Here is an 18,539-nt window from a genome sequence, read left to right as displayed (position 1 = left end):
AAACCACTTTCCACTGTATTCAATGATCTCAAAGACACCATCCTCCTGAAATTACTCACTTATAATAAGCTGCCAATGCCTCAACAAAAGAGGAAGAAGTACTGAAATAAAGTTTTAAAAAAAATTCGCTGTTAAAATACAAAACCCCGGGGCCAGGTAGGTGGCGCTGGAGGTAAGGTGTCTGCCTTGCAAGCGCTAGCCAAGGAAGGACCGCGGTTCGATCCCCCGGCGTCCCATATGGTCCCCCCAAGCCAGGGGCGATTTCTGAGCACATAGCCAGGAGTAACCCCTGAGCGGCAAACGGGTGTGGCCCAAAAACCAAAAAAAAAAAAAAATACAAAACCCCACCAGACTGGGGTTAACTGTGATCACCAATGCAAACCAGAATGGACTGTAGCAACCTCTGGAACATTTTACAATTGGAGGATCATGGGGCATCAGGAAGGGGGCCTGCCCATAGGTGGGAGTAAAGCTAGTGCCTGTGTGAGAGAGGACTTGGCAATAAACACCGAATGTTTTAAGAAGAATGCATGCCCTTTGACACTGAAATTCCATTTCTAATAGTGGAAGCTAAGGAAATCACTAAAGGTATACACAGACTGAGCTAGGATAGACAAGAGTTTCTGTTTATATCACAAAGTGGATACAAAGTTCACTCTTCATCCTAAGGAATGAATAAACTACATCAAGACCATCCTTATTACCTCATGACATAAGGAATTAAAAATGAAATGCCAGAACTATGTATTCACTGACTCACAGAGATTTTCATGAAATTATAAATCTTTTTTTGTTAAAGTTAAAATAGAGGGCCCGGAGAGATAGCACAGCGGTGTTTGCCTTGCAAGCAGCCGATCCCAGGACCAACGGTGGTTGGTTCAAATCCCGGTGTCCCATATGGTCCCCTGTGCCTGCCAGGAGCGATTTCTGAGTAGACAGCCAGGAGTAACCCCTGAGCACCGCCGGGTGTGACCCAAAAACCAAAAAAAAAGAAAAAAAAAAGTTAAAATAGAAAAACGTGTATATACAGGATTATCCAGAGGGTACACAAAGTATTTATATTGGACTTAGAGAAAAGAAAGCATAAAACTGTCTGTTTCTTTCTTGTTTACCTGCTTTTTCTAAGAAGGGGGTTTGGAAGGACAGGGGGATAAAAAAAAGGGGGGGGGGTGCTTTGGAAGGACAAAGGGGTGATTTCATTTTGAACACAACAGTGAAAAGGAACTGGGCTTAATGCTACCCAAAGAGGTATTCAAATGGTTTGGCAAAATCTAAATAATCCACTAAACTAAAAAACATCCAACGAATCTAACTAATCTCTGTTGTTTACTTTTGTTTGGGGGAGGCCACAACTGGCTGCAAACTCAGGAATTACTCCTAGCTCTGAGCTCAGAGATCACTTCAGGGCAATCAGGGGAGGATGCTGGAGACCAAAACTGGATTCAATTGATTATGTGCAAAGCAAGTAAGGACCCTACCTGCTGTCCCATCTATCTCTCCAGCACCTCAATAAAAGAAGCTTTCTAATAATCAGTAATGACTCTACCTCATTCCTGAGTGATTATCTTCCCCCATCACAGGACTGCAAATTCACTAGGGGTAGGTAAAGAGGAGAAATATTTTTACAGCCTATTTTCTGAGGATCGGACTACAAATTCAATTTGTAAAGTATAATACAGTTTTTAGTTTTCTGAAGAGACTTCTGAGCACAAACTAGAATGAGCAAGAGGACCATAATAATGCTATGCAGGATTCCTCTGCCTGGGGCTCCTCCAGCTTTGACCTTTGCCTGGGTTACCTTCCTGAATAAGAGGGGAAAAAGAAAAAAAAAAAAAAAACACTTCTCAGTGATTTCAGGACAGGCTCAGAAGCGATCCGTGACTCCCAACAAGATGAAAAAGAACAATTTCCACATGGATTAAAAGCCCAGCAATTGTGAAGTGTCAGTAAATGAATAAAAATTATATGCTTTATCGGCCAAACTGAGAAACTCACCCACTCCAGAGCCCTATGAGCATTTCAGAATCTTTGCTCCCTCCATACTGAGTTTTGTGTTTGTTTTTTCAAGACAGGGAACACTATGACCACATGGCAGAAACTGGTCTCTCACAAGCGGCAAGTTGTTTTCCACTCTGATCATTCAAGCACATGAAGGAAAGACAACATTCCTAATCAGAGCATCTTCGCTTGGACTCAAGGATTGCCCATATTTACAGAAATGTGTCAAGAGTTGCCAAAAAGGCAGTTCTTCCACCTACTAAATCGAACACCATTCCTGGATCCCTTACTGTAAGCCACATACAAACCCTATGACAACGAAGAGTCAGAATTGCCTGAATGCAGATGCAGAAATAGCTCTTAGTGCACAAAATTGTAGAGCCATGTCCTCATAATTATCAACAGTTCAAGTGTGGAGTATTTTTATCAGATTTTTATTCTCTGAAAAAAAATACAAGTGATGTTCCCACATGTAATAACCAGTAAGTTTTACTTTAAAAAATGATAAGTAGGGCCGGAGAGATAGCATGGAAATTGGGCATTTGCCTTGATTGCAGAAGGATGGTGGTTCGAAACCCAGTATCCCATATGGTCCCCCGAGCCTGCTAGGAGCGATTTCTGAGTGTAGAGCCAGAAGTAAACCCAGAGCGCTGCTGGGTGTGTCCCAAAAACAAAACAAAACAAAAAAAAGTACTGGTATATGCCAAATATATTGTACTTAAACTCCTACAAATGCCATCATAATTTTTTAAATGTTCCTATCTGTAATCTGTACATTAGAGACACAACAGTAACCTCTTTCCAATATTTGTTATGAGGCAAATCTACCAACAGTGGAATTTTTCCCCTTTTTGGGGGGGGGGGGTTGGGGCACACCCCGCAGCAATCAGGGGTTACTCCTGGCAATCTGCTCAGAAACTGCTCCAGGGGACTACATGGAATGCTGGGTTTCCAACCACCTTTGGTCCTGGGTCGGCCCGGCCACTTGCAAGGCAAATGCCCTACCGCTGTGCTATCTCTCTGGCCCCATCAGTGGAATTTTCATTAAAAATCTTTTCCCTGTAAACTTTGGAATTTACCATCACAACTTCTCAAACCATACTTCTCAAACTCCTCTCTCCTTTTCATATTTAAGAGTCTCCCAGCACATTTACTATCTAAACACAACACTTTCATAGCAGATGAGTACTGACTTATCTTGTGGGATCTAAGATGTCCAGTTTTACATGTGAGAGGTCCTGGATTTGATCACACACACATACATACACACACAAAAACACAGGAGCCTGTCAAAGGTGTGATGTCTTATCTCGCTGTTCAGTGGTGAAGTGTCCTGTGCTAGGAAGAAGGCAAACCACTTCCACCCCCACTTCCACAGGACCCACCAGATAAATCAGAAGGCCTTTCTATAAATACAGTCACAATACAAAGCCTATAAATAGTGCTGCATTTCCCTTTGAAGAGATGTTTGTCATTTTCAAATATTCTGAAAATGAAGTTGACCACAAAACCAATTTCAACAAAATGTGTTTCTAATTATTAGTGAGAAGATTTCTATTCCTGGGGGAGGGTAAAATAGAAATAATAAAAAAAAATTTAAATGGTGTGCTGGAAAAGTTCATTGCTACAAGTCAGCAAGAATTTGTATAAACAAAATAATTTTGACAAGACTACTCTCCTAGTAATTGAAGTGCAGGATCCTGCAGTACAAATACAGATTATAATGGGCACTTTAAAGGGTGTACTCTGTAGAAACTTAGCCCAGCTTCAGTGCAAACTCCGGTCTAAGAGTGAGAGGGTGGCTAATCCCCTGGGTTAGTCAAGAGGCAGAAGTCACGCGCTATTTCGAAAAGAATTTTAAAAGAATCTTTTTAAAAATGAGGCCCTTTAAATCTGACTCTTTAGACTACTCCAACTACTATGGAGCAGATCATACAAAATCCTCAGTCTGGGATGGGGAACTCGCTCAATGGGTTTTGGATGAAGTGTTGGAAGGACCCCAGGGTTCCATCCGGGCACAGCAGGCTTCCCCAGCTCTGCCAGGTGTGTCCCTAAAAACAAAAACAAAATAACTGTTGTTCTCCCCCTCCATATTTCTGCATCTGCTAGCTTTATTTTCCCCCAGCAACTACAGTAAGTCCCAGAAAAAACAGAATGTGCCACCGGGCAGAATCTTGTCGAAAAATAACCTGGCTCCGGCTTGATTTGGAGGTCCTGATCCCCCCACATACACACATGAAGAACCCAGACTATATAGCAACTAGCCTTGAGCACCCGAAGGACACCCAGCCCGGAGAGGACTGGGAGCAGGAGTGACTCTTCTCCCACCCTTGTCCCCTCCCCCACTGGGGTGATTCAAGCCCGGAGATGAATTTCCTAGCTCTGGGTTCCTGCATAAACCCCTCCCCAAAAAACAAAGGACTCAGGATGGGCCTTTAAGAGTCCTTTTGTTTAGAAAGGGGTCATTTCCTGCTGTTAGCTCACACCCAGAAACTCCCACCCATTTCTCAAGGAGGGGCTGTGACTTTCTCCGTCAAAAACAAAAACAAAACCATTTCAGGCTTTTTAAAACCTATTCCCCAGAACAGTCCACCCCCCCCCTGCGGCCCAGATGTCTCCCCACTCCCAACCCTGCACCCCTTCACCCCAATACCAGTGTAGGTGGAAGGCAAAAAAATGAGAATGAGATTCCAGTGCTTCCACTGCACCCGGCCGGAGGCTGACCAGGCCCACATTTGATTTCTGCAACTGGCTTCAAAGACTTAAGGATAAGACAAAAATTTTCAAGGTCTTTTAGTGAAGAGATAAGAAGGGTGAGTGAAGACCATGGGTGGAGTGGCCTGGGACTACTAGAACTAGAAACTGCTACAACTAGAAGCTAGGGTTTTTAAAATACTGGTTCTATGGCCTTCTGACCATGGGTACAGTTTTTGTTTTGTTTTGGTTTGGTTTTGGGTCACACCCGGCTGCGTTCAGGGTTACTCCTGGCTTTATGCTCGGAAGTCTCTCCTGGCAGGGTCAGGGGACCATATGTGATGCGGGATTCAAACCCTGACCTTCTGCATGCAAGGCAAATGCCTTACCTCCATGCCATCTCTGGCCCCTACAGCTAGACTTTTAAAAGTCTTCTAGAAGTCAGGTATGAGGCTACATGCCAATCCAGGAAAGCAGGTAAGGGTCTGTGTGTCCCTGAATAGCTGGGCACTTGGGCCTTGAGGCCCATTAATGGCGTGTTTCCTCCTTAAAGGTGGTCTGTCCTGCTTTATAATGAATAAAAACAACTTCGGAGTATGAGGTTGACACGAGGCTATGAAGGGTGACTGTGAGGTGCCATCGCAGGGTCACAGAGCTCACTCAGATGCTTCCCTAAGGGCTACCCAAGAAGGTGCTAAAAGGCTGTTGTCAGTGGGCCTCTCAATAGAGGGGTGTTTAATAGTGCAGTTGAGGGGAGCTTAGATAGGAGCTGAGTATCTTCAAATCAACGCCACCTATTTTATTAAGGGCACCCCTGGAAACCAGTTACACCTGAGACGGGACTGCATCTCCCCTTCCCTTCCTCCATGTACCACCCCCTGCCATGCCAGCTCACCAGGCCCCAAGCATGGTAGATTCTAATCTAAGGGCACAAAGGACAGGATTCCACCGCCCACGGAAAGGAAAAATAACAGTGGCGCTCACCTCACCTTCTCCCTCCTATGTGAGGATTCTGAGTATAAGGCAATTATACTTTCTGAGGAGTGAGGCTCCCAAAAAACTCAATGCCCATTAAGGGATTAGCGATTTCAAACGTCAAACAGCTGGAATGGACTGAGAACTCTGCAGTGTGGTGTACAGGGCACAGGAGTTTGCGCAGTCTGAATTGTGTGGGGTAATTCCTGGCATGAGGAGTTATAGCCTTAAACCAGAGGCCCCTGCTGCCAGCGCCTCACCCTCTAAAATCACAGGACAAAGTACATGGTATGATGGCTAGAAGGTGGGAAGGTTGGGTGAGGATGCTTCAGAGATCTCTCTGGAGAATGTGGAACTGTAATCTGGCTGACCAGATACCATGTAAACAGACTGGAAGGGCAGGCACAAAGACCTTAAGAATGCAATGAGTTTGACAAGTACCTACCAAGGGCCAAGCCCCTGGACCCTAATGAATGAGCCTGTAGTTCCAAGTGGATGGGGTCAACACACTGTCACAGGAGATAGATAATCTCTTGATTTGCAAGAGACTTCTCAGTAAAGGAGTCAGGAATTCACATGGAAAAATAAGGCATAGGTGTCAACTTTGATTTAAAGTCTGTTTAAAGCAAAGTAATGTTCATCAGAAAGTGAGTTATGAGTTCACATGCAAGCAAAAACCATACAAGTCAGCTTTTTACAAGTTAGATTTGTACCTGACCTTAAATTCTGCCCTTAGGCGTCAGAAAGAGCTAGAGAACACTGAAGACTAAATCCAGTGCTCGCTCTCAAAGCAATCCCCAGGGCAATGAGCAAGGTGTAACCCCAGAGCAGTACTGGGTGTGGCCCAGAAACCAAAAAGCAAATCAAAGTTAACATTTCTCCAAGGGTTTCACACATAATTAAAAGTACAGTGTGGGCAGGATGATAGAATACAACGGGTAGGGTGTTTGCCTACCGGGTTCCAATCTTCCATAATCCATTTGGTTATGAGCACATAACCAGAAGTAAAACCTAAGCAGAGTCAGGTGTGATCCAAACACCCCCCCCCCCAAAAAAAAGTACTGTATGTACTTTTTTTACTGTATGTAAAAAGGAAACTTTTGCAAAGATTACCTTTATATTGAACCACTCTTCAGCTTATTACCAGCTAATTGCTTGGCTGTATTAGAAAGGACAGGCTCAAAAAAAAAAAAAAGAAAGGACAGGCTCGGCTTTTAAGAATTTAGAAAGAGTGGGCCAGAGAGACAGCATAGGACTAAGATGCTTGTTTTACATGTGCCAAACACTGGCACCACATGTGGTATTGGAGCACAGACAGTGAGTGTAGCCCCTAAGCACCACTCGATGTGACCCAAATTTCCCCCACCACCCACATACACATAATCTAGCTTGGTAGATGGTGGCTGACAGGATTCCAGCATTTTGCTGGCTCCTGATAAAACAGGCCCCAGGAGAAGCACTTTCCAACATTTCACTCACATCCCCAAGCAGGCGCAGGCCGGAAGAGAGAGAGAGAGAGAGAGAGAGAGAGAGAGAGAGAGAGAGAGAGAGAGAGAGAGAGAGAGAGAGAGAGAGAGAGAGAGAGAGAGAGTGTGTGTGTGTGTGTGTGTGTGTGTGTGTGTGTGTGTGTGTGTGTGTGTGTGTGTGTGTGTGTGTGTGTGTGTGTGTGTGTGTGTGTGTGTGTGTGTTCCGCCCCAAACATCCCCCTGGCTCGGCCTAATACTGTATTTAAAACTAGATGCCTCTGTGGCAACTCACACATCTTCAGGTCCTGTAAATCACACGCTGGGCCAAGTAATTACACTTCTGTAGCACTTCCCCTCCGTGCACAAAGGAAGGAATGGGCATTCTGTAATAAGATCACACCTTTCCTGCCCTACCTTGTCTCAGGAGGTCGCCACTGGCCACCCCCACAGGATGGGCTAAGAACTATTTTCATAACACAAGGACTGGGGGAGGGAGATTCAAGGAGACAGGAGGGTGATCATTATTCAGGATTTCTCGGGGCTATTGCTGGCTACGTGCCAGCTCATCTACCTGGTGACCTCAGAATTAAGGAAGGTCATTATTAAATGTAACTCATGTGAAATTGGATTCAATTTATTTCCATGGCTTGGTAAGAGGGACCTTCAATCTTTCCTTTGTCCGCCTGCCCCCCCCCCATTTTAGAAGGCTGACAGGTAAGCCAAACTGCTCCCTAGTTCCCTTTAAGTCTTTGCATCTGAAATTTGTGCAACAATAATGTATTACAGTCTGGGATTTAGAACTGTCTTCCAGGTGGACTTGGCTTTTCTTTTTTTTTACTGCCATCCCTTTTGTTTTTTTCTCTTCCACTATTCTATGTATTATGCCATTAGAATGGTTGCAGGAGGCTTGAAACCTACCAGAAATACAAATGCAAGCTGTTACTCAGAGTTCCTAAACTCTTTTTTCTTTTTTTGTCTGCTGACACTTTGCAGAAAAGGCAGCAAACTTTTAAGGAAAGTATAAGATGACTATGGTAAAAATAGGATCCACAGAACAGATGACTTAAAAGATCATTCTACCCTTCTCTCTGACAAAAAGTCCAAGAAGATGTAATCGTGGTGCTTAAAGATTTTATATAGCAAAACTTTTTATTAAATATCAAAATAGAGTCTAAGAAGAACAAGCAACATGAATAAATGGGTTCTTAAAAAAAAGCATGTAGGGGCCGGAGAGATAGCATGGAGGTAAGGCGTTTGCCTCTCATGCAGGAGGTCATCGGTTCGAATCCCGGCGTCCCATATATGGTCCTCCCGTGCCTGCCAGGAGCAATTTCTGAGCCTGGAGCCAGGAATAACCCCTGAGCACTGCCGGGTGTGACCCAAAAACCACAAAAAAAAAAAAAAAAAAAAAGCATGTAGAGCCGGAGAGATAGTATGGAGGTAGGGTGTTTGTCTTGCATGCAGAAGGACGGTGGTTCGAATCCCGGCATCCCATATGGTTCCCCCCCCCCCCCAAGCATGCCAGGAGTGATTTCTAAATCGCAGAGCCAGGTAACCCCTGCCAGGTGTGACTCAAGAACAAAAAAAAAAAAAAAAAAGCATAAGACTCTGCAGGTCTTCTACTCTTTCCTTTCCAAACCTATACATAAAGGTTATGATAGCTTAATCATCCCTTCTTGTTACAGTATTTATGCAAAAAAAAAACCTGGAAGTCTGGGAAATAAGTACAAATTTTTAAGAGAAACAATTTCCAGAGTCTGAAGTAAGTAAGTGCAACATATGCCTAGATATTTCTAAACTCCCCAACTCAGGTTTCAAATAGATAAATATACCAAATATTATTATAACCAAGCAGACTACATCTGGAGTATATATGCTTGCAAAAATGTGCTTGTAGTAGTAACAAAATTCAGTGATAAGAGAACTTGTCTTGCATGTGAGGTCTGGGGGGTTCCATCCAGCACACCACAAAATACCACCCCAGATCCTTCTTTCTGAGAAAGTCCAGTGCTCCTCCTATGTAAAAGAATAAATAGGCTCTCTCCCCTTGCGTTACCACCTCCTCACAAGGCCCTTACCTAGAAGCTCACACTTCAGTGTTCTCAGGCTTCCAATCACAACCCATCTTTCCAAAGATTACCAATCTGTTCTGGAATCAAAACCAGATTAGTAGATGTTTTTGCTAGATAGATTGGCAGATTGTTAGATAATTATCAGTGTATTCAGGAATCCCTGAGAATTCTTCTTCTATCCGTCCTCACACCCCACAGCCTTATCTCCTCTCCTATCTTGTCTCCTTCACTTCCCTTTTCAAACTCTTCTTGGTTACACAGTTACTGCAAAAACTAATGTGTAAGAAGACCAGTTAGGAACATCTGAAACACAGGTTCTGCATGCAGGAGGCCTGCACAATGCAGGGAGTGACCTTGAGCATGCAACCCCCAAAAAGCAAACAAAAAAGATCTAGTCAAGGGGCTGGAGTGGTGGTGCAGGGCATAAGCCGTCTGCTTGTACTTGCCAACCTAGGACAGCCCAGCCCGAGGCTCGACTGCCGTAGTCCCATATGGTTCCCCAAGCCAGGAGCGATTTCTGAGTGCATAGCCAGGAATAACCCCTGAGGATCATTAGGTGTGGCCCAGGCCCCCCCCCCCATAAAGATCTAGTCGAAACGGAGATTATTACTGTCACCTTGTGGACTCTCCACAGCTCTCCAACTCTACTGCCTCTGCTCTCCCATACAGAGGTCCCCAAATGCCACTTTATCACTATAATCTGCCACCAAATGCCACTTTGTCACTATAATCTGCCCATCCAGGGCAGTCTGGGTTGTGCTGAAGGCAAGTTTCTCCCTCATGTCATCAAAACTGGGGAAGGTTCCCCAGTTCCTCCTTCCTTTCCTTCCTCCCCTGACCTGTCTTCGCTCCAAGAAAGGTTTTAAACCTGTCTCAACCATCCTTTCCCGCACTCCTCAGGCAAAAATATTTGGGAGGGGAATTGTGGACCACACCCACTAATGCTCAGGAGCTACTCCCTACTGTGCTTCACTTTGCTCCTGGTAGTGAGTGGGGGAATCACGCTATAATGGGGGCCAAATCCAGGCTTCCTGCATACCCACTAAGCTTGACCTCTCTCTGGCAGAATCTTAATTGACTTATTAGCTCAAATGCCATTAGTTATAGCTGCTCTGATCGTTCCAGCACTCTTCCCACTCTCTTCCTTCCTTTTAGTGTAGACTGTATTCCTCACTGAATGATTCACTTCACTTTAACCCAGGGTTGAGATACTGGCTATGTGTACAGGCCAGCATGAAGAAATAGCACTCAGGGGCTGGAGCAGTGGCGAAGCAGTAGGGCGCTTGCCTTGCACTCGTCTAATCTAGGACAGATGGTGGTTCGATCCACCAGCGTTCCGTGTGGTTCCCCCAAGCCAGGAGTGATTTCTGAGTGCATAGGAAGGAGTAACCCCTGAACGTCACCTGATGTGGCCCCAAAATGAAAAACAAACCAAAAAAAAAAAAAGATAGTACTCATAGACCCCAGAACACTGGCACCCAAGCCCCTACAGACTTAAGACACCTCCCCTGTAATGAGGATGAAATAAAGAAATAAATGTTTGGCTAGTACTTGGCACCTCGTAAATACGCAATAAAAGTCAATAATTAGGGCCCGGAGAGATAGCACAGTGGTGTTTGCCTTGCAAGCAACCAATCCAAGGCCTAAGGTGATTGGTTCGAATCCCGGTGTCCCATATGGTCCCTGGTGCCTGCCAGGAGCTATTTCTGAGCAGACAGCCAGGAGTAACCCCTGAGCACCACCGGGTGTGGCCCAAAAACCAAAAAAAAAAAAAAAAGAAAAAAAGAAAAAAAATTCAATAATTATTTCAGGGCGTTTGCCTTGCAAGCAGCTGATCCAGCACCAAAGGTGGTTGGTTCGAATCCCGGTGTCCCGTATGGTCCCCCATGCCTACCAGGAGCTATTTCTGAGCAGACAGCCAGGAGTAAACCCCTGAGCACCGCCGGATATGGCCCAAAAACCAAAAAATATATATAGATATTTCAGGAGCGAATGGACAAGACTGCTGAACATTGCACAGCATGAAATAAATAGTTGGACATTTTCCATCATAGACTACCAATAAAAATTAAATGGTCGGGGCCGGGCGGCGGCGCTGGAGGTAAGGTGCCTGCCTTACCTGCGCTAGCCTAGGAGACGGACCGCGGTTCGATCCCCCGGCGTCCCATATGGTCCCCCAAGCCAGGAGCGACTTCTGAGCGCATAGCCAGGAGTAACCCCTGAGCGTTACCGGGTGTGGCCCAAAAACCAAAAAAAAAAAAAAAAAAAAATTAAATGGTCAATTTCATTAAGTTCCAACATGCACCTCCCCATCAACATACATACACACAATGACATGGAAGCTGTTTAAAACCTAGCTTCTTAAAATGTGGGCCACCATTCCATAAACAAATGATTTAAAACAAATGCCAATTATCAGTAAAAATTTTATTTGTCTCTATATGGAAAAGATATGGAATGCTGAATAAAAAGTTTAGTAAGTCAGGGGGCCGGAGAGATAGCATGGAGGTAGCGCATTTGCCTTGCATGCAGAAGGACAGTGGTTCGAATCCCAGAATCCCCTGAGCCTGCCAGGGGCAATTTCTGAGTGTAGAGCCAGGAGTAAACCCTGAGCTTGGTGGGTGTGACCCAAAAACAAAAACAAAAAAAAATTTAGTAAGTCAGTTTATGTTGAGAGTGCAGGGCTTTGCATGCAGCTGAACCCAGCTCGGATTCCCAGCATCCCACATGCACCCCCACTGAGCATCCTCAGGAATAATCCCTAAGCAGAGTCAGGAATAAACCCTACTTACCTGCAGGTATAACTATCCACCCACCTCACCCCTCCCCAAAAAAAATCTCTTGGTAGGCTGGGGATGTGTTTAATGGTAAAGTATTTGCCTTGCATATGTGAGTGGTTTGATCTCCAGTTCCACAAAACAAATAATTAAAATTTTTTCTCCTAGTACATTTGAAAGTCAGAATGTGAAAGCAAGGAATTATAATCTAAATTATCCCAAAGGTCAAAAAAGGCTCAGCCCCAGCAGTGGAAATGACAACCTCCTATCAATCCACAATGTCCATTTAAATAAACACCTGGTCCCTGGGGCCAGAGGGCTAGATAGATAAATAGCAGGTAGGATGCTTACTGGCTTGCAGCTGTCCCAGGTTCAATTCCCAATGCCAAAATGACATCTGAGGGCAGAGCCAGGAGTAGCACTGCTAGGTATGGCCCCAAACTAAAAACTAAATAAATATACTCTAGGCTAGAGAGACTAGGCAACAGGCTGCAGCACACATTTGTATGCAGGAATTCCAGCTCCACATGATTCCGCAGGAGTGACCAAAAGCACAGAGCTTGGTGTGCACACACATGCACACACACACACAGTGGTTCATTAAATTTTTATATATACATACACATATACACATATGGGAACTGGAGCACTACTACAGGAAGAGTGTTTCCCTTGCACACAGTCAGCCCGGGTTCTATCCCTGGCATCTCGTAGGGTCCCCCCCAAGCACAGCCAGGAGTAGTAATTCCTGAGTGCAGAGCCAGAAGTAACCCCTGAGCACAGCCTGGTGTGCCCCCCCCCCCCCCGCCAAAAAAAGGTTCCAGGTGGCCTCAAGCCCACTGAGCCTCGCAGCCACTTTGGCTCCAGCTATTATTGAGGCTCATTCTCCTCATTCCTTCCTAAGTTTTTTCTTTGACCAAAGCAATGTTCAAGAGGAGCATTTGCATTCCCTTTCCCCTACCCTCAGGCAGACACTAAGGTGCCAAATGAAACTGAACACAAACATTCCAAAGTGGCGGTCACACAGTGCAGGCCTGTTTGGGAAGGCAGGAGCTCCTGCTCTTCCACCCAAACCAGGCTTTTCCTGAAGCCCATGTCCAAAGGGTCAACTTCGGTACTACAGCACAGACCAAAGTCAAATGGTCCAAGCCCAAGTGCTCCAAGTGCACTGTTGTTGCACAGGGGCAGAGCTGCTGAACAGAACAGACAAGGTAGCTGAGGGGGTAGGTGGGGGTGGTAGAGGGGTGGGGGTGGGGTATTACCTGGCTACACTGGTCCATCCTTAGTTTCTCTGCATCACACTGAGCACTCAACAAAGAGTTGCTTTCTAATGGCTGGTCACCCATCTAATTAGAAAAGAAGACTTTAGTGCTCGCTTCGGCAGCACATATACTAAAATTGGAATGATACAGAGAAGATTAGCATGGCCCCTGCGCATGGATGACACGCAAATTCGTGAAGCGTTCCATATTTTTAAAAAAGAAAAAGAAAGAAAAGAAGACTTTATAAAATAAAGACTGTATGTATATGGTTTTGTTTCGTTTGGGGACCACACCAGGCAGTGCTCAAAGCTTACTCTTGGCAGCACTCAGAGGACCCATATGAGGTACCCAGGATGGAACCACAACTGACACATTCAAGGCAACCATTTTAACCTCTGAATTATCCTCTCTGGCCCTGATGATAAATTATAGAGAAGTGAACGAGACAGACAGTGGTTCTGGGTAGTGTCTTTGAGTATTAGAAACGTAGTAAGAGGGGCTGAGATGGCATGGAGGTAGGGCATTTGCCTGGCATGCAGAAGGACAGTAGTTCAAATCCCAGCATCCCATATGGTTCCCCGAGCCTGCCAGGAGCGATTTCTGAGGGTAGAGCCAGGAGAAACCCCTGAGCAATGCCAGGTGTGACCCAAAAACAAAAAAAAAAAAAAAAAAGAAATGTAGTAAGATTGAGAAGACTTCTTTTTTTAAACACATAAAGAATAACAAAAAACAAACTTTTACTGGAATTCTAAGGGAAACAATCTCTTTGGAATAAGCCATTCACATAAAATGGGGAAGTGATGAAAAGCAAGTACTTTATAACGAATTGAGGTCCATTAGCACACCCCCAAATATTGTTTGGACTTTCGTGTGTGTCTAGAGAAGAGTGCTGTACGGTAATGGGGGGGGGTGGGTGTTTGTCAATAAAACCAATAGTACAAGGTGAACTGCAAACTTTAGAACAAGGAGAGCAGCTCAGATCACTGCAGGAGTTGGGGAATTTATCATGAGATAAGTATCACAAAAGGACACAAGATTCCTACAGCAGACAGGCTGGGGGACACAACCATGACCAAACCCAAGGTTTTGTCACCTACAGGTATCTTGAGAGAATTTGATGGAATTTTCAAGTGAAAAGACACTGACATGGGTTTGTTCACAAGTATGTGTATGTGTGTGTGTGTATATATATATTGGTTTTTGGGCCACACCCGGCGGTGCTCAGGGGTTACTCCTGGCTGTCTGCTCAGAAATAGCTCCTGGCAGGCACGGGGGGGGGGGGGGGGGGGGGGAAACCATATGGGACACCAGGATTTGAACCAACCAACCATCTTTGGTCCTGGACCGGCTGCTTGCAAGGCAAACGCCGCTGTGCTATCTCTCCAGGCCCCACAAGTATATTTTTAAGAATTTAGAAAAAGACAAGCATCAGCAAGTAAATAAAAATGACCTTCAATTCATCAATCATTTTCTGTATATATGTGTATATTTTGACAAACATAGGCAAGAACTGAATTCACACAGGATAATTTTAAACTTTAACCCTTCTCATTCAATGCTATAACATGAGAATTAGTCTCTCAATTAAAATTCAGTTAGAAACTGAAAAAGTTGAATTCTCCCCTACAGCCCTCCAAGGAAATATAGCAATACAACACCCTGAGTGCATAATTGGGAAGGGGGAAAAAGTTCCAGAGCGATATAGCACAGCGGTGCATTTGCCTTGCACACGGCTGACCAGGACAGACCTCGGTTCGATCCCTGGCATCCCATATGGTCCCCCAAGCCAGGAGCAATTTCTGAGCATAGTCAGAAGTGACCCCTGAGCATTGCCGGATGTGGCCCAAAAACAAACAAAAAAATGTTTTAAGTTAAAAAAATAAGTTATGTAAGCTTCTTTTACTTTCAATCATTTTTTCACACTGCATATCTCCAACAGATACTCAGTTATGGCTGAAAACTATGATTAATGACTACTTAATTCAGAAAGCAGACAATGGTTTAATAGTTATTTTCTTTCTTTGTTTTGTTTTTGTTTTGGGGCCACGCCCGGCGGTGCTCAGGAGTTACTCCTGGCTGGCTGCTCAGAAATAGCTCCTGGCAGGCACGGGGGACCATATGGGACACCGGGATTCGAACCAACCACCTTTGGTCCTGGATCGGCTGCTTGCAAGACAAACACCACTGTGCTATCTCTCCGGGCCCAATAGTTATTTTCTTAATTTAGACCTAGTCTTGTGGATTTTCACTATCATTAATAACTGAACTCAGGAGTCACCCTAGGTACCGCCAAGTGTGACCCAAAAACAAACAAACAAACTCAACTAAACAAATCCTTGTGCATGCTTATCATTTTATGATAAAGTACCAAAAATTAAAACTTTATCAAGACCATATACCCAATGCTTATAGCTCCCCCCTCAATCCACATTTTGCCCCTTTTACTGTCCCATCACTTAGATTAAACTTCTTTGTATTGAAAGCCTAAGTTAACAAGAACCTACAAAAATTGTAGGGAAGAGCACCTTTAAGTGAGAGATGGCTCAAAAAGTTGGAGCAAAGTACAGGCTTCCCAGCAGACCAAGGTTCATAAGCAGAGATAGTCCCTGCTAGTAATCTCAAATCAAAAAATGCATAAATAAAAATAACCACGAAATAATGTATATAATAATGTAAAGTGCTTCCCTAGTATGTGGCTAACATGGTTCAAGGGTCTTCTGAGCCCGGCCAGGAGTGATCTCTAATTCCAGGAGTACAGAACCAAGATTAAGCACTGAGCCCTGACAAGTATGGTATCAATTCCCCCAAATTTAAATAAAAAGGGGGCCAGAGCGGTGGCACAGCTGTAGGGTGTTCGTTTGCCTTGCAGCAGTTCAGTTCAATTATCCGGTGTCCCATATGCCCCCCCCAACCAGGAGCGATTTCTGAGCGTATAGGCAGGAGTAACCCCTGAGCATCACCAGGTGTGGACCAAAAACCAAATAAAATAAAATAATAGATAAATAAAAAGAACCTCTAACCCCACAATTACCTTTGGAAACAAGTAACTACAGGAAAAGTAACTCCAAAAGCTCAAGTTATGTTGGCATCTGACAGCATCATTTTATTATAGTTAATACATATCTATCCAGAACATAGTCACCAAGGGCCAGAGCGTTAAAACAGCAATGGGGCATTTGCCTTGCACACCAAGGCGGGATGGACTGGGTTCAATATCTGGCATCCAGTTCCCCCCAGCCTGCCAGAGCCAAGAGTCAACCCTGAGCACAGCAGGGTGCAGCCCAGCCCCCCTCCCCCCAAAAAAGCACTGTCACAAAAGTCTAATCTATAATTGGTATATACTATGATTTGATTTTGTCTTTGTGTTGCCAAAGTGACCATGACCTTAGATCTGATTTGGTTTCAAATGGAAACACCAAATTTGGTGAAAAGTTTGGAAAACCATTCTGCTCTTTCCCCATGTCATAAAGTTGTCAATCTTAAAAGCTTAATAAAAACCCAAGGCTGCCACACTAAACTGATATAGTACTTTAGTCTAATGTGAGAATTAGAATTATTTTCACCCAATATCATAACAAAATTGTTAAGAACTAAAGAAAACCAAGGAAAAAGATCTTAATTTCTGATTTTCTGGGGTCAAAGAGATACAGTACAGCAGGTAAGACATTTGTCTTACATGCACCTGAGCCTGGTTCAACCCCTGGCACCCCAAAACCTGAGTACCACCAGGGGTGATAGATCTGTGAGTGCAGAACCAGGAGTAAGCCCTGAACACAGCCAGGTCTGCTTTTCTTCAAATAAAATTAATTTCTACTTTCTATGATACCTGCCTGGTATTTGTTTGTTTGTTTTTTGTTTTTTTGTTCTTAGGTCATACCCGGCAGTGCTCAGGGGTTGCTCAGGGGTTACTCCTGGCTCAGAAATCGCTCCTGGCAGGCTCGGGGGACATATATGGATTCGAACTACTGTCCTTCTGCATGCAAGGAAAACGCCTTACTTGTAGGCTATCTCTCTGGCCCCAGCCTGGTGTCTTTTGGAGTAATGCTAACCAACTGCTTTTTTTGTTCAAAACAAAAACAGAAAAAAAAAAAAAATGGGATGGGGCCAGAGCGTTTGCCTTGCACAGGGTTGACCCAGGAGCCGCTGACCCAGGAGGGGCCCTGAGAGATTTCTGAGCGCAAAGCCAGGAGTAACCCCTGAGCGTTACCGGGTGTGGGCCAAAAAAAACAAAACAAAAAAACAAAAAAACAAAAATGAAAGGAGCAGAGCTATATAGTCCAAATCAAGTGGTTTACCAAGGTTTTATCCTGGTACCAAATAAGGTTCCCCAGCCTCATCCTATGCATAGCCAGGTGTGGCTCAAAAACAAAACAAAGCCATTTAAGAAATAATGAAGCTTAGCCTGGTGTTACTGCATAATAAAAGACCTTTTAAAAGTATTTACCATCAGACTGGAAAGTACCCCAGAACACAAGAAAAAAAATAAATAAAGTCAATGAATTTCACCAAAAAAAAAAAAAAAAAGAAAAGAAAGAAAACTCCTTATTTCAAGAAAATAACTAAACTATTTAATAAAATTTTGAAATAACCTTTCAAAAAAAATGACTGATAAAACATAGGAATTGCCATACAATACATTTAATTGTTAAAAAACTTTCACAATTCACTAATTTTAACAAGTCTCCTCTGATTTAATGCAAACTGCCAAAGATGTTTTGAAACTATCTTGTCTAGGTGTTTCATGCATTATAAAATGATATAAGGGCCCGGAGAGATATCACAGTGGTGTTTGCCTTGCAAGCAGCCGATCCAGGACCTAAGGTGGTTGGTTCGAATCCCAGTGTCCCATATGGTCCCCCGTGCCTGCCAGGAGCTATTTCTGAGCAGACAGCCAGGAGTAACCCCTTGAGCACCGCCGGGTGTGGCCCAAAAACCAAAAAAAAAAAATTACCTAAGGACATATATAAATATATATGTGTGTATAAATATTTGACCTTTCTATAAAGCAGATGCCAGAAAGATTGTAATCACTGGCTTTTCTTTATCGCAACAACTTACACAGGAACATTTGCTAGAAGCCATAAGTCAGACAGGTTATCTGACTTACACAGTTGGCTTAACTTAATGTTAGGAATTATTTTTCCTCAAAGTTTTAAATATGATCCAAAGTAGAAGTCCAGATCCCGCCCAAATTCTCAAAAACACTCAATCCTAAAAGGCTGCAAAACAATTCTTCTAAATCCTAAAACTATTCATTCTAAATCAACTGGAATCAACAAAGTGGTCATCAGGGCT

At 44.0% G+C, this 18,539-nt stretch overlaps 1 protein-coding gene and 1 non-coding gene across 4 annotated transcripts in view; one reads left to right on the top strand and one right to left on the bottom strand.

Moving 5' to 3' along the window:
• RBPMS (RNA binding protein, mRNA processing factor) overlaps nt 1–18,539 on the bottom strand; it is a 191,057-nt gene that overhangs the window by 168,232 nt on the left and 4,286 nt on the right. The window lies entirely within an intron of this gene.
• LOC126008321 (U6 spliceosomal RNA) lies at nt 13,351–13,457 on the top strand. Its single transcript, XR_007495657.1, has one exon. It is a non-coding gene; the product is annotated as a U6 spliceosomal RNA (small nuclear RNA).

The sequence above is a fragment of the Suncus etruscus genome, chromosome 4, assembly GCF_024139225.1.
Source record: "Suncus etruscus isolate mSunEtr1 chromosome 4, mSunEtr1.pri.cur, whole genome shotgun sequence".
In the NCBI taxonomy this organism is placed as follows: Eukaryota; Metazoa; Chordata; class Mammalia; order Eulipotyphla; family Soricidae; genus Suncus; species Suncus etruscus.
Note: the sequence above shows the minus strand (reverse complement) of the source record. Positions and strands in the feature narration are given on the sequence as shown.